General features: G+C 38.5%; 1 protein-coding gene across 1 annotated transcript in view; it reads right to left on the reverse strand.

Moving 5' to 3' along the window:
• pak5 (p21 protein (Cdc42/Rac)-activated kinase 5) overlaps positions 1-3,602 on the reverse strand; it is a 104,998-nt gene extending 101,396 nt beyond the window's left edge. Inside the window, exon 1 of the mRNA XM_042502961.1 lies at positions 3,430-3,602. The gene's annotated coding sequence lies outside the window, so the exon portion shown is untranslated. The remainder of the gene's footprint in view (positions 1-3,429) is intronic.
• Positions 3,603-13,611: the final 10,009 nt, after the last annotated feature.

Consider the following 13,611-nt stretch of genomic DNA (forward strand, 5'->3'; position numbering starts at 1 on the left):
GTCAGCTCGGCTTTGGTTTGGAGATAAATTTATTACAGAAAGTCTGCAAAAAAAAACTTCTTAAAACTAGGGGCATAGGAAAAGAAGCATGCATTTGTCACGCCCAATTTTATTGTCAAAGAACTAAAGACATTTATACAATAAATCGATGCAGAAAAGGCACAAGGGTTGTCCTGAATACTATTTTAGTGGCTTTGAAGATTCAATATCTAACTCCAAATATTCAAAGCTATGACAGGGTGCAACACAACCTGGGTCAGAGGGACTAAGCACCGCTGTGTGTGTGTGGGAATGAGAGTGATAGAGGGGGAAGACAAGGTGGAAGGTGGACTATTGCAAACGATGCTCTTCTCCTACTCACATTTGAGATGCGAGATCTTGGCAATGCATTTTGCTTGAAAAAACCCTAGGTCTTCAACAGGGGGTCCACGACCCTTGTAGGTGATCCTCAGAGTTACTGCAGGAAGGGGTGGGGGCAAAGTATTGTTTGGTAATTTAATTTCAATTATAAGTTTTTTTCTTCCAAAGATTAAAATATATCTGAACATTAGGAAAAAAAGACAATGCCTACACACTTACTCCATGCCACACAAGTTTATTCCAGACATTTCGATACTACTTGGATCTTCCTCAGGTCAAAATGTTTGAAAAGATGAAACCACACGTATATCTATATATCTATACATAACACATACCAATAGGCTGATGAGTTCTATGGTGGCAGGTGTGGTAACCTATGCGAACCACTCAGGGTGGTAAAACAATCGACAATCAACAATTAAATAAATTACATAGAAAATACATCTCATTTGATAAAACAGTATACCTAGATTTGTTATATCAAAATTAATCTTCATATCAAAATACTTTCCATCATCAGTCTACATCACCCATGTTGAAAATTGTATTAAATTAATATTAAGGGAGAAAAGAAGTAATCTCCTGTACATACAAAAAAAAGTCTTGAATAAACTTGTGTGGCATGGGGTAAGTGTGCAGGTGTTACCTTTTTTTTCATGTATGCTGTTTTTTGATAGCCTTGCACCTACATGATGTGCGCATTACTACCCTTTTCAATATATCTGACCATTCATGTATTATTACCAAAGAAAAGTCAGTTAATTCATTAATTTACAGGACACAGCATTAGTGACAGACTATCCTTAAATCCTTGTTCAATCATGTGAGCCAGCTAATGCTAAATCACTGTGCGACACCCATCCATACTGGCAAGGAAAAACTAGTTGGCTAACAGTTACAACTGAAACATATTGGCCAATTTGCTGTATTATTATTTCAAATATACGGCCATTCTTCAGGGCCTGAATGGATCTTTTGTAACTCTTAAGCAAGAGACTCTGACACACGATCTAACTCAGAAACCACTGGCCTATCCCTGCTTCGACTTCTGCTGCAGGCAAGCGCTAACAAGAGAAGACCCGAAAATATTCAGATAATTATCTCAAGTGCAACTCAGTTTTATACAACATATATGGTAGTGGTTCCCTGATCTGTCTCTCTTTCAGCTAAGGGGTCCCTGGTCTGAAAAACATTGAAGATCCCTGCCAAAAATGGATGCATAAATAATAAACCAAAATGCAAGACATTAAGTGTTTGATGTGCATTTTTCCTTTTTCAAAGAAAAAACAGCAAGGGAAAACTATATTTAAAAAAACTTGCTGATTATAATAATCACATATTTAAAATTATGTTATACAACTCTTATATTTTAAGCACTTTGTCCAGATCATTTCCTTTTTACTATATTTTTACTATTTTTTTTCTTATCAATTACTTGGGGGAGTGGGCATTATTAGAAATTATCAAAAATTGAGGGGAAAAGTCTATTAATACATCTACATCTACGATTCTTATAATAATATATCTAAAAGTATGTCAGAGGAAAAAATCTATATAATTTTTAACACTTCATTCGTTCATTTTCTTTATTGTTTTTGTGTTTTACCTTTTTTATTTTCGCATACATTTTCTTGTAACTTTCCACTTATCTCTTGCTAATTTTTGTGTCGTCTTTTCTTTTGCTGCTCATTGCCTTCTTCCCATGTTTTAGAAAAAAAAGCCAATTTGCTCAGGTTTCAAAGGGTTAATCAATTGAATGTAAAGACAATGATTTCCATAACCAGCCTAAAATCTATTAATCTTTTGCAAAATGCCCGTCACAATTTCACTAACCACAAGGTGTCATCCTCAAAGGTATCTTTTTGAACCCAAATCTAAAGATACTCTACCACACGAGGCAAAGAAAAGCATCAAATCCTCCTTCTCGCAATAGAGAAGCAAGATATCTGTAATGCATTTTTCATTTTGTTTGCAAAATGACTTAAATGATTAATCATCATCAACTAATATTCAGCAGAATAGGTTATTTGTCTGAGCACTTGGCATTAGGATCTTTGCAGACTGGAGGTCATAGTAGGCTCCCTTTATATTCCTGCAAAACGCTGCAAACTGCTGTGTATCTTCTAGGCACACAGGCCTAACATTGTTATATGATCCACGTTCTAGTGCAAAACATAGGCCTCCTGACAGCTTTAGAGGTTCTGTGCTACATGTTATTATTACCCCTATTAATAGAGTGTTGCTGTTAGGGCGATTATGAGCTTAGGAGGGGAACCCCAGCTCACAGGGCCTAGCCACCACTTTTAATTTTCGTCTACACATTCTAATCCGAAAGCCACATTGAACTTGAAAACAAGCCATCTGTTCCTGCCCTTACCTGGCCTACATTAGCCTGAGCAAACTCTGGCTGGCTGCAAAGCAAGAAGGAGAAACATGGAGCAGCGCAAATAAATGTCTTGCACTGTCATCATCACTGTCATACAGTAGATCGATAAATAAGGGGGATAGTGCAACAGTAAAAGAGGAGCTGTCATGGTAGGAAATGAAGAAATATGACAACGTGAGAGCTAAAGGTCCATTAAGGCAATACACACACTGAGAGCCCCTGCAACATATGAGGCTGAGGATGCATTACACTGATTTTTCCTTCAACCATCGACCACAATTCCTTCTCATTTGAGAAACAATGATTTAGGAGCACCAGGCCTCCAGAATTTCTTTGCAACATGCATAGGTGTGATGCCCACCCAGTTCAATACCAAGGACAGCGGTCGACGCACGGAGAGCCTGACAGCCATGACAACACATGCACTACAAAATGACAGATTTATTTCTGCACGGATGCATCGTAAGCAGCGACACAAACCTGCCCCGAATGACACTGCTGTTTCCGTGCCAGGCATTACACCCGCAGACACAGACACAGACACAAAAACTAAACCCTTAGACGAGCGTTTCGCCTTTCCAGAGCGGCGTTTTTGCCCCCTGCAAGAAGCAGCAGCAGCCACATTTTTTAACCAAAATCGCATCGCCAAAGCGTGTTTGTCGAAGAAAAAGCACCGCGCCTACCTGCGTGTCCCGGGGTCGAAGAGCTCACATGTCCCGTCGCTTATTTTGGTCTGTTGTTGTGGATATTATTATTATAGTGGGCTCCGTTATGTGTCTGCCAGCGCCATGTTATTATCAGTGAGAGGAGGACTGTGCGGTCCTGTGCGCTACATCCGGGCTGTTGAGGAGAGCGAATGAGCGCAGTCTGTGGCGGCGGAGGGCGGAGAGCGCGCTGGATATGTGGAGCACCTGTGCAGCAGAGCAGGGACAACTTTCAGTCACGTCGACGTGCTCTACCTCAATCACACACACATTTACTACAGACACGTACACGAAATGCACACAAGATCGGACTTGTGTGAGCCGTCAAGCTGCTACATTTTAATTTTAATATTACTGCTCCCACACATTGTTGTTTTTATTTATTTTTTTGGTATTTTTATTTTTGCTGCTATTTATGTATATATATTTATATTTGTCCCTTTCTTTATCTCATGACAAGAGACGCGTCATTAAATTTATTGTACTGTGTGTGTAATGACAATAAAGATCATTCATTGCTGTGTGTAGAATATGTTTATGTCTACCAAAAAAACAATAACAAAGGTACATTTAGGCCGTTTATTTCAAAGTGATATTGTTTGCGTGCCTTATGTTGTTAATTATTGGATCAGCCATATTAAAAAAACTAATTTGGATGAATATTTGGACTACCCCATAAGCATCATTTGACATAATAAGAGAAGTATCCTTCAAAATCCTGCACAAATATTATTCAACAAATAATTATCAAGTCTAAAAAGGACATCAGTGTAAACTTTTTATTCTGTGAAGCACCTCCAGAGACTTCCTTTCACTTATTACGGCACTGTGATCATACCAGGAGGATATGGAAGATATATTATTGATAATACTGATCCTAAATTTAATCTAGAAAATGTTTTGTTTGGCTCATAAAAGTAAAAATATATTATTAATCTGATTATTCTTTTAACCAAATGTCATATATACAATCCAAATTTAGTAGATCTGAGTAAAGAGCAAGTTGCCAAAAAATTGAAATTAGTTGATCAAAATATAATTTTAAAAAGGCTAGATTAAAAATGTCAATACAATTTAATTAAAATACAATTATCTTAATTATGAATTTAATATTATGCTTCAGACTTATTCTTACTTTTTTTCTTTCATTACTTTCCTTTCTTTGGTGCAAATTGTCACATAATTTTCTTTTACTTTTTACACATTTCTTGCACATTTTTGAGTAATTTCTTCTTGCATTCCTCATTGCCTTCTTCCCATGTTTTTAAAAGAAATCAAGCAATTTTTTTTCAGGTTTCACAAGGTCAATGCATAGCTCCTGTACCAGTGGTTAAATTTGGTAGGGACACAGGTGCACAAGGACCAGGTGAGTAAAAAATAAATAAATAATTTTAAAAAAAAGGTTTACTTATAAAAACCATAAATGATCATGTTTGAATAAAACAAAATAAAATAAAATGAAAAAGGTTTGGTCCACATGCACACAGTGTGACTACCATAAAGTAATAACAGTTTTCTAAATCTACTAATTTGTTGAACATTTCTTGTCAAGTTGCTCATTGCCTTTTTTCCCATGTTTTTGAAAGAAATCAAACCCATTTGCTCACAGTTTAAAGGTTTATAGAAAAGTGATGCCGCCCCAGGTTTCAATGCTTGAAAAATATCTATGAATTTAATAATTTGCAACATTTGAGGTTGATTTTAGCACCATCTTCAAGGCAGGGTCTAACAATTGGGAGATAAAGCATAACAATATTTGAAATATTTTGGTATTTTTGTTGCTAAAGCTCGATAATTTACTGTTGCTTCCTTTAAAAGATGATCCTCACATCCTTTTTCGTGCTTTACTGTATTATATTGGTCTAAAGAATATGTTAGGCGTGAGCATACATGAAGCCAGACGCAGGCTGCAGCCGCGGAGCATTGGGGGATACGCACAGTGAGACAGCTCTGACAGTGTCACAGCCCTCATTGATCTCCCATCTCTGTTTCTGACGTGCCGTTTGTCACGCAGGGCTCCTCCCCAGACTACAGTAAGTGAATGCACGAGGGCACGAGTCAATTTCTCCCGCTGTGACAGAAAGTCCTTATGTCTGACTGTCTGGTTAACTGAGGCAGAGAATGAGAGAGGAGGCAGAGAGCTGAGTATCCACTATCACATCAAGGTCTGACTCTTTGTGCTGTTGTTAAACATAGAGATCAATGAGGGAGCTGTTACCACATGTCCTTCCCTCTCAGTCCTTCCCTCTCAGCCCCCCCTCCCCGGCACATTGGCACGATAAATCTCACCAGTTGACTTGCTTGCAATGATGCATCTTCCTTTCTCTCTTTCACCAGCTGGTCGTTCAGGTGGAGACTTCAGAACCTGCAGAATGAATCAGAGATGCATTCCTGCTCTCACTGCACATACAGTATGTGCTACGTATGTGTAACCAACATAAATGGATGCTTGCTACAGTAGCAGCCCGGCTGCCAGAGGGAAATGTTGGCATTGTATGATACATGAATCACATCAATGTTTTTTAAGCTGACTTTGACATCTAGAGGTGGAGGGGAGGGTAAATGGCGTGGCATCTATAGGAGCAACACCTGGTAAGCTGCAAACCAATATTTGAGACCAATAAACAACAAAACCAATTGTTTTTAATGGATCAATGTTGCTTCCTCTGGCAGCTTTCTAGCTACTAAAGGGGGCTGTTTTTTTAGCAACCCATTGCTGTTTCCATAGTGTGAAAAAAATCAAATAATTCTTACCAAGGCATTGTTGCATTTCTATCACAATAGTGCCACAGAAAGTGTTTGTTTTCACTAAGACATAGCTCCGTTTCCTGCAGGAATAAAACAAAAAGAACAACAACTGTTTGTTCTGTTTGTTTGTTCTTGTTTTACCAAGATATCGCTGTATGCACCGCCAGGATAGTGCCACAAATAGTGGTTGTTTTTTACTGCAACATCACTGTGTTTATAGCTGGGATAGTGCCATGAAAAGCAGCTGTTTTTCTTACAGAGACATTGATGCACTTCCTGCTGTGATAGTGATCAAAAGACATCTGTTTTTTGCTGAATTGATATATTTCTGACCAGGATAATGGCACAAAAATTGTTCTTTTTTGTGACGGACATCGCAGTGTTTTCTGACGCAATAGTTCCACAAAAAGCCAATCTTTTAAACCACGACACTGCTGCGTTTCCTGCCTAAATACTGCCATGAAAAGTGGTTGTTTTTACCAAGACATTGCTACATTTCCTCCTGGAATAAGTCCCACAAATAGTTTGTTTTTTTACTGTGACAGCGCTGCATTTCCTAATGGGATAGTGCCACAAAAACACTGCTGTGTTTCCAGCAACTTTTTAGCCACCAGAAAAAACACGATCTATTTTTAACAATAGCCGAGTGATTTTTGTGCATAAACCTCACACGCTAAGCACAGCATTGTTGAAAGGTAAAGTTTCGGCAGATCCACTACATAATATATAACAGTTGTAATGTATCTGGATTTGTTTTTTGCAGAAATGTACGATGCCAACATTTACTCTGCAGAATAGCTGCAAGCAAGCATCCACTTTGCAAACTGACAAACTCTTCCTCACTTCCAAATCTTTCCCTGCTTCAATGATTTGTCCTCTTGTGATGATACTGTCCTTTCCTGCTCTGTCTCCCATGCGGCCTCCACCACCCATAAATCCCCCTGGGAAATGTGAGCTCAGACTGTACGCAGTGGGAACACCCCTCCAGCTCAGGACTATTCCAGGCCGTGCTACACTTATTATGGGCTTTATGGACGGCCACACCTATCCCTCTCATGTAGCCACATGGGGGGCGAAGCTGGAGAAGCAGTGGTGATTTTAAAAAGTTGGCTAAAAATACTACATATATTGAGATTATAGAGCTGTGAAGTGATACTTTGTAAATCATAAATACATCTTTAAGGAACAAAGTAGTCACCCTCCTGAAAGGTGTCATTAAAAAGTTCCTTTAAAGCTTTGGGGCAGCTGATAGCATGACACAGATACGGTGGACCCAAAGACAAAAAAGGTTTGATTTTTTTAAAAATATAATTTAACAAATTGGGGTGAAGGAAATATATTTTCTCAAAAATGTGTTAAAACTTGTAACTTGTAAAACTTTTACACAAAACGTACATTACAATTCAGAACATTTACAGTATATAATTTTAATTCACTCTTAAGAATTTAAATATTAAAGGTATTGTGCATGCTTTTAACTGATTATGCACGGTGTGTGCATGTGCATGTGCATGCCAAAGAAAAATAATCTCTGTTTATGCTTCCTTTTAATCTAGATGTCAAATAACTACAATTTCAGAACCCAAGTTTATGCATCACCTCTAATCCAAAATAGGGCTGCGCCGGGTGTCAGCGATTTCTTCCTCAGGCTCTTCCTCGCTGACACGTCGTCCTCTGAGCGCTGAACATCCTGCTCCAGTGACTGGCTCTTTTTGTTGTTTCCTAAAGTATGGAAAAAAGTTAGAAAATTAGAAGAAAGACGTCACACTAGCCCCAAAAGGACATGGGTTAAAATGTGTATTTTGAAGGGCTTAAAAGTAGCAAAGTCATCTAAAATCTTAATATAATATACTAAAGAATCTTATTGTTTTAAAATTACATCCTTGTGAAGAACGAAAACAATGTATTTTATGCAGGGTTTATGTAGATCCTTAAAAAGTCTTAAAAGGTATTTAATTCATTAATCTAAAAGATAAGGCCTTAATTGATATTAAAATGTCTTAAATATTTCAAAAGTTTTAAAAAATAATTTACCAAATCTCTTGCATTAACATCACACAGATCAGGATACAAGAACCAGCAACAATCTCATTTTGTTTCTGTTAAGTTATTAATATTGGTTCCTGTTTTTTGTGTTTTCATGAGTTCTTTTTCTTAAATTTAAGTCCAACTGTCGTTCAAAAGAGTCTCACATCTAATTGCCTCAAGGTACAGGAACCCTGATACAGATTTAATCACTTCCATTACTGCCTGAAAACATCTTTTCGCAATTACTTACTTTTTAAAAAGACAGAAGGTGAATTCTGTTGGTTATAACCTGTGTGTGTTAAATAAATAACATTTTTTGCCCCACTTGCCTGGTGTTTTTCAAACACAATAAATTCAAACACTGCTGAAACATAATTTCTACGAGCTGCTGTACATAAAGGGAGAGACAGCACACAGGCTGCAAATGGAGAAAAAATTGCTAACAAAATATAAAATATATCACACATTGATGCACACTGACGCACATTAACACAATGTTATGTCAACATCTACAGAAAATAAATTTGTTGTGACATCATGTTACGTGAAAGATTATCCATTGAATGTTCAAAATAAAAAATATTATAAAACTTGTCAACGAAATGGATGAAATGGACATTAATTCACTCTTCAGAACATTAACAGTATATAATCTTAATTAATCCTGAAGTATTTGATTAAATTCTCTAACTATTTTATTCAACTCAACAACATTTTACAGAACTTTCAATGATTTTTTTCACAGTCAAAAAGAGTTCATGCATGGTGTTTTATAAAATAAAGGCCTCAGTATCATGTCTCACACAGAGGACAAATTTGGATTGCCCTGTCTCCATAAAGATGACTGCTGATGAGATGTACAGCATGAGGAGCAAGTCCACAGAGAAACTAAACGTGTGAAAAAAGACATAGGCCTACCTGTTCAGTGGCTAAAAGACAGATTTTAGGTGGATTATAACTTTAATTGGTTACTCATCAGATATTTATGCTGCTTTTTGGCTTTGTCATGAGTCAGCTGACCAGATATATTCATAGATTACAGACTCATATTGCCTTTCATGGAGCAAAAAGGCTTACCACATGACTACCACCCCCCCTGTGAGAATTTGACATCTCCATCTAGTGGTGCATTGTGGGATGCACACAGTTTACTACAGTGCATCCAGTGTGAGTTGTATTTGGAGCTGCTGGTTGTGTGTGTGTGTCAAACATATAGGCCATAACATGCCTGAGTGAATAACGTAATCCTTCGTGATGTTAAATTGATCTCATAGTGCTCCAGATGTGATGATTTTAACACACACAAAGATGCACGTAAACATCTCTGCAAAAACGTGCTGCTGTCCCCATGGCAACTGCAGTTTTCTTTGAAACCGTCTTACTCGCTCTTGCACACTGATTTTATCCCTCTTGTTCACTCGCTCTTTGAACGCACAAAGCATCTTTAGACACGCAGCCACAGGTTACTGAGTAGTAAAACCACTCTTTGACTACAGGTGAACAAATTTGACCTATTACCTACTGTGGGGATTGTGCGGCTGTCTTTTTTATCGCGCCTTTAATGGGAGAGAAATGGTGACGAGGAGGGGAAAGGGGGACAAAAAGGAGGTAAGGAGGATGCAGTTTACGAGTGTTGGAATAAGGCCCAGAGCTTATCAGAGGCTAATGCCACCGCCGTCGCTTTGGAAAACCCTGCTCCTGCCAGAATGCTCTCTTCTGCCTAACAGCAGCACGCCCCACGGTTGCCTCCTTTTTCCTCAGTTCCCCCATTGGTTGAAACTACAAAAGGAGATCTCCTACAAGTGACATCACTACACCCGCTCCCATCAGGCAGCATATGTCACGGCCACATGGCACCCATCCACTCAAATGAAGCACCGTAATTTGTTCTCCAGTTTAAATTGAGCTATATTTGTTATGCATGGGGTTTTAATTGCAACTTTTTATCACATTATTCAATAGGAACAGATTGGGTTGAGTGCAGAGAAGGGCTGAGGAAACAAGTGTTGCCTGTTCCAGCTCTTGACAGGCTGACGGGCCAACCAGGAGACAAACCATGGACCAAATGTTCTGGATTGTTTCTTGGCAGGACATGTCCTCTGACAATATGCAGCCCAAGCAAAACAATTCCCTACCATCCTCACATGAAGCTTCACTCTGTGGTCATCTAAAGCTTGGTCGCTGTGCTGGAGAATATGACAATATGCGCTGATTCTCTCCACAAATGAGTACTTTTGTCAATACAGCAAGTTGATTAAAGGATTCAGTGGCAAAAAGAAAGTACGCCTGTCTGTCAAATGTGTAGTGAGGCCTTAATTCTCCAAAGCTGAATGTATTGCATTAGAGGTAGTGAGTCAAGAGACGCACACTTCAACCACAAGGCCTGAGTTAGAGCTTCACTTTTAAACAAAAACATTCACATTGCAACACTGTTTCATTTCCATATCCAAGGTTATAGCTGATCTGGTGCCTTGCAAGCAGAAAGATAAATTCCCTTTAGTATTTGATCTATAATTGCATCATTTTGCCTACATACAAGATACAAAGCAACTTTTTCATTTCCTTAAGGCTGTTTTCAGTCACCTGCAAACCTGTAAGTCAAATGTTCACACTATTTTAAGCTCTGTTTTGGTCTCCACCAACTATTGAGGAAACAACCCAATTACCCAAAATATTTACATTCTAATTTCAATAATATGTTCTGACAATGCGACGGTGAACACTTGGTCATGGTTGGGAAAAGATCATGTTTTGGCTTTAAATACCTGGTTTTGTCACAACAACCATCACTGAAAATGTGCTGACCTCACCTTAAAGAATACACTGTTGTTATTGCCACAGCCACCGCTGGAAATGTGCCGAAGTCACCTTAAAAAAACAGTCACTGTCGCCACAATCAGCTGGAAATGTGGTAACCTCACCTAAAAAAGTACCTAGCTGTTGTTGGTACAACCACCAAAAATATGCTAAAAAATACACATGTTCCTACAGCTGTTCCTGCTACAGCAACTGCTGAATATGTGTCGAACTTCGTCTTAGAAAATATTTGGTTGTTGTCACTACAGTCCCCGTTATAAAAGCATCAACTTCGCCTTAAAAAAAATATCCTCATGTTGTTGTCACAGCAACTGCAGGAAATGCTCTGTCGCCTAAAAAATAGCCTGTTGTTCCTGCAAAAGCCACCGTGGAAATGTGCCAAGTTCTCCTTAAAAATACTCTGCTGTTACTGGCACAAACAGGCTGAAGTTGTGCCGACAATGCCTAAAAATACACCCCGTTGTTGTCGACTCAACCCCCGCTAGAAATGTATTAACACCCAGTTGCTGTCACCAAAACCAGTGCTGGAAATGTGGCGACCTCACCTGAAAAAATACCTGGTTGTTCTTACCACAACCACTGCCAAAAATATGTTGCAAACTTCTGTAATTTGGTATTGGGCAGGCAGCATACTGTAAGTTTTTCGGACCACTTTAGTTTAAAAACAGCTGTCTTTAGTTTGGTTTGTCACTACAAATGGCATCTTTCACATATGTGATGAAAAAATATTATTTCATCAGTATCAGTATATTCATCAGTATTCTGACAACTGCAGAATCACAGCTGCTTCGTTTTCTATACATTTCCCTGGTTGCTGTAATACACAACGGTCCCTGCTGTGCACGGGTGAATGACAAACATTTGTCTGTTTATCATTTAATTCTGGAAACACTTGAAAATCAATTTAAAAATAACAATAAAAGAACGACACAATTTGCCTTGTAACGGCTTATAGGAGATGATGAGACATTAGGAGCTAATCAGCGCAGATGCTCAGTTCAACAGAGTACACAAACACAAGCACACACACACAAAAAAACACTGATTTCCCAAATTATCCAATGTGGCCACACCCATCACTTGCCTAATGTGTGGCACTGTGAGCCTCAGCTGGTCTCCTGAGGTCAGGCTGCAGGGTGCACTCGCTCATTAAGAATTAAGAGTGAGTGTGTGTGTGTGTGTGTGTGTGTGTGTGTGTGTGTGTGTGTGTGTTGTGTGTGTGTGTGTGTGTGTGTGTGTGTGTGTGTGTGTGTGAGTGTGCACGAATGTGCTTTTGTACTGTAGCTTATTGTACATGAAGGCAGAACACACTATGATGCAGTTTTAGCCAGTTAAATTGGTGAGCGTAGTTACTGGTAGAAATATAGGCTAATATTGCAGTATTTTTTTAAATCAATCAGCTTAAGCAAATTTTTTTGTATGTATTTACATTATTTTAAAATGATAATAGCATTAATAGAAGAAAATAAATAAATAAAATATTCAAGCTGTAAATAAGAGGTAAACAAAAGGATAACAGCACAAAGGAAAATAATAAATAAATATGTTAAAAATAATAGAATGATAAACAAAGTAGTAAAACAGACTAAACTATATAAATAAATAGTTATAGATAGAATAGATAAAGTTAAAAAAAAAAAAATACAGATTATCATGTATCAGACCTCTCCATACATCATCATACAACATTAGAGATTTACAAACACTACTTGCTAAGTGTGCAAGTCGATAAAAATAATAGATATGTCAGGGTTTCTTTTTTCTTGCACTCTGGGAAGCGGTGCACTTTAACTGTTTATGATGCAATAACCTGTTAATAGGGAGCTGTCTGCTGGCTCTGAGAAGCGCAGTGAACAGAAAAAAGCATTTTGTGAGAAACAAAATGGACTAAATACAACACTTTGATGGATTTATTTGCATGAAAGTCACTGTTTGCCTGAGTACAGTAAAGACTATTGGGGATGGGCAATGAGAACCAGCACTAGATTGGTACCAGTTTGTGACTGGTCAGTTCAAATAAGCTGCTGGACAAACAGTACTTAGCAGCTTTTGTGTAACATTAATTCATCCCAACATAGCTGGGATTCTCAAATTTTTAACCGTCCTAATGCTGCTGGCATCATGCGATTGTGTGCTACATTGCTTAGTTGTGTGTTTACTTTCTTTCTTCTTCAGTCTTGGCTGACAGAGCAAAACGTTCAAGAGTCTGAGCTCTTATTAAAAGTTGTCTTTGAGCTATAGAAATAAAATGACATCTCTCTCATTCTATGTCTGAATTTTAAATAATTTCTTGTCGTTTTATTTTTTCATTAGCTCTTGTGAGGCTGAAGGACTTTAGTTTGTCAGCACGCTGGAGTGGGCTGTCGGACATGTCCACGTGCTGGAACGGATTGTTGCACATTTCCATGCTGGAGCACGCTGTCGGACATGCCACTAGAGCGGACTGTCGGACATGTCCGCAAGCTGTTGCACATTTCTGCGCTGGAGCGAGCTGTCGGAAATGTCCGCACACTGGAGCAGACTGTCAGACATTTCCACGCCAGAGCGGGCTGTTGCAAATGTCCGCGC

Source organism: Plectropomus leopardus, chromosome 16 (assembly GCF_008729295.1).
Source record: "Plectropomus leopardus isolate mb chromosome 16, YSFRI_Pleo_2.0, whole genome shotgun sequence".
Classification (NCBI taxonomy): Eukaryota; Metazoa; Chordata; class Actinopteri; order Perciformes; family Serranidae; genus Plectropomus; species Plectropomus leopardus.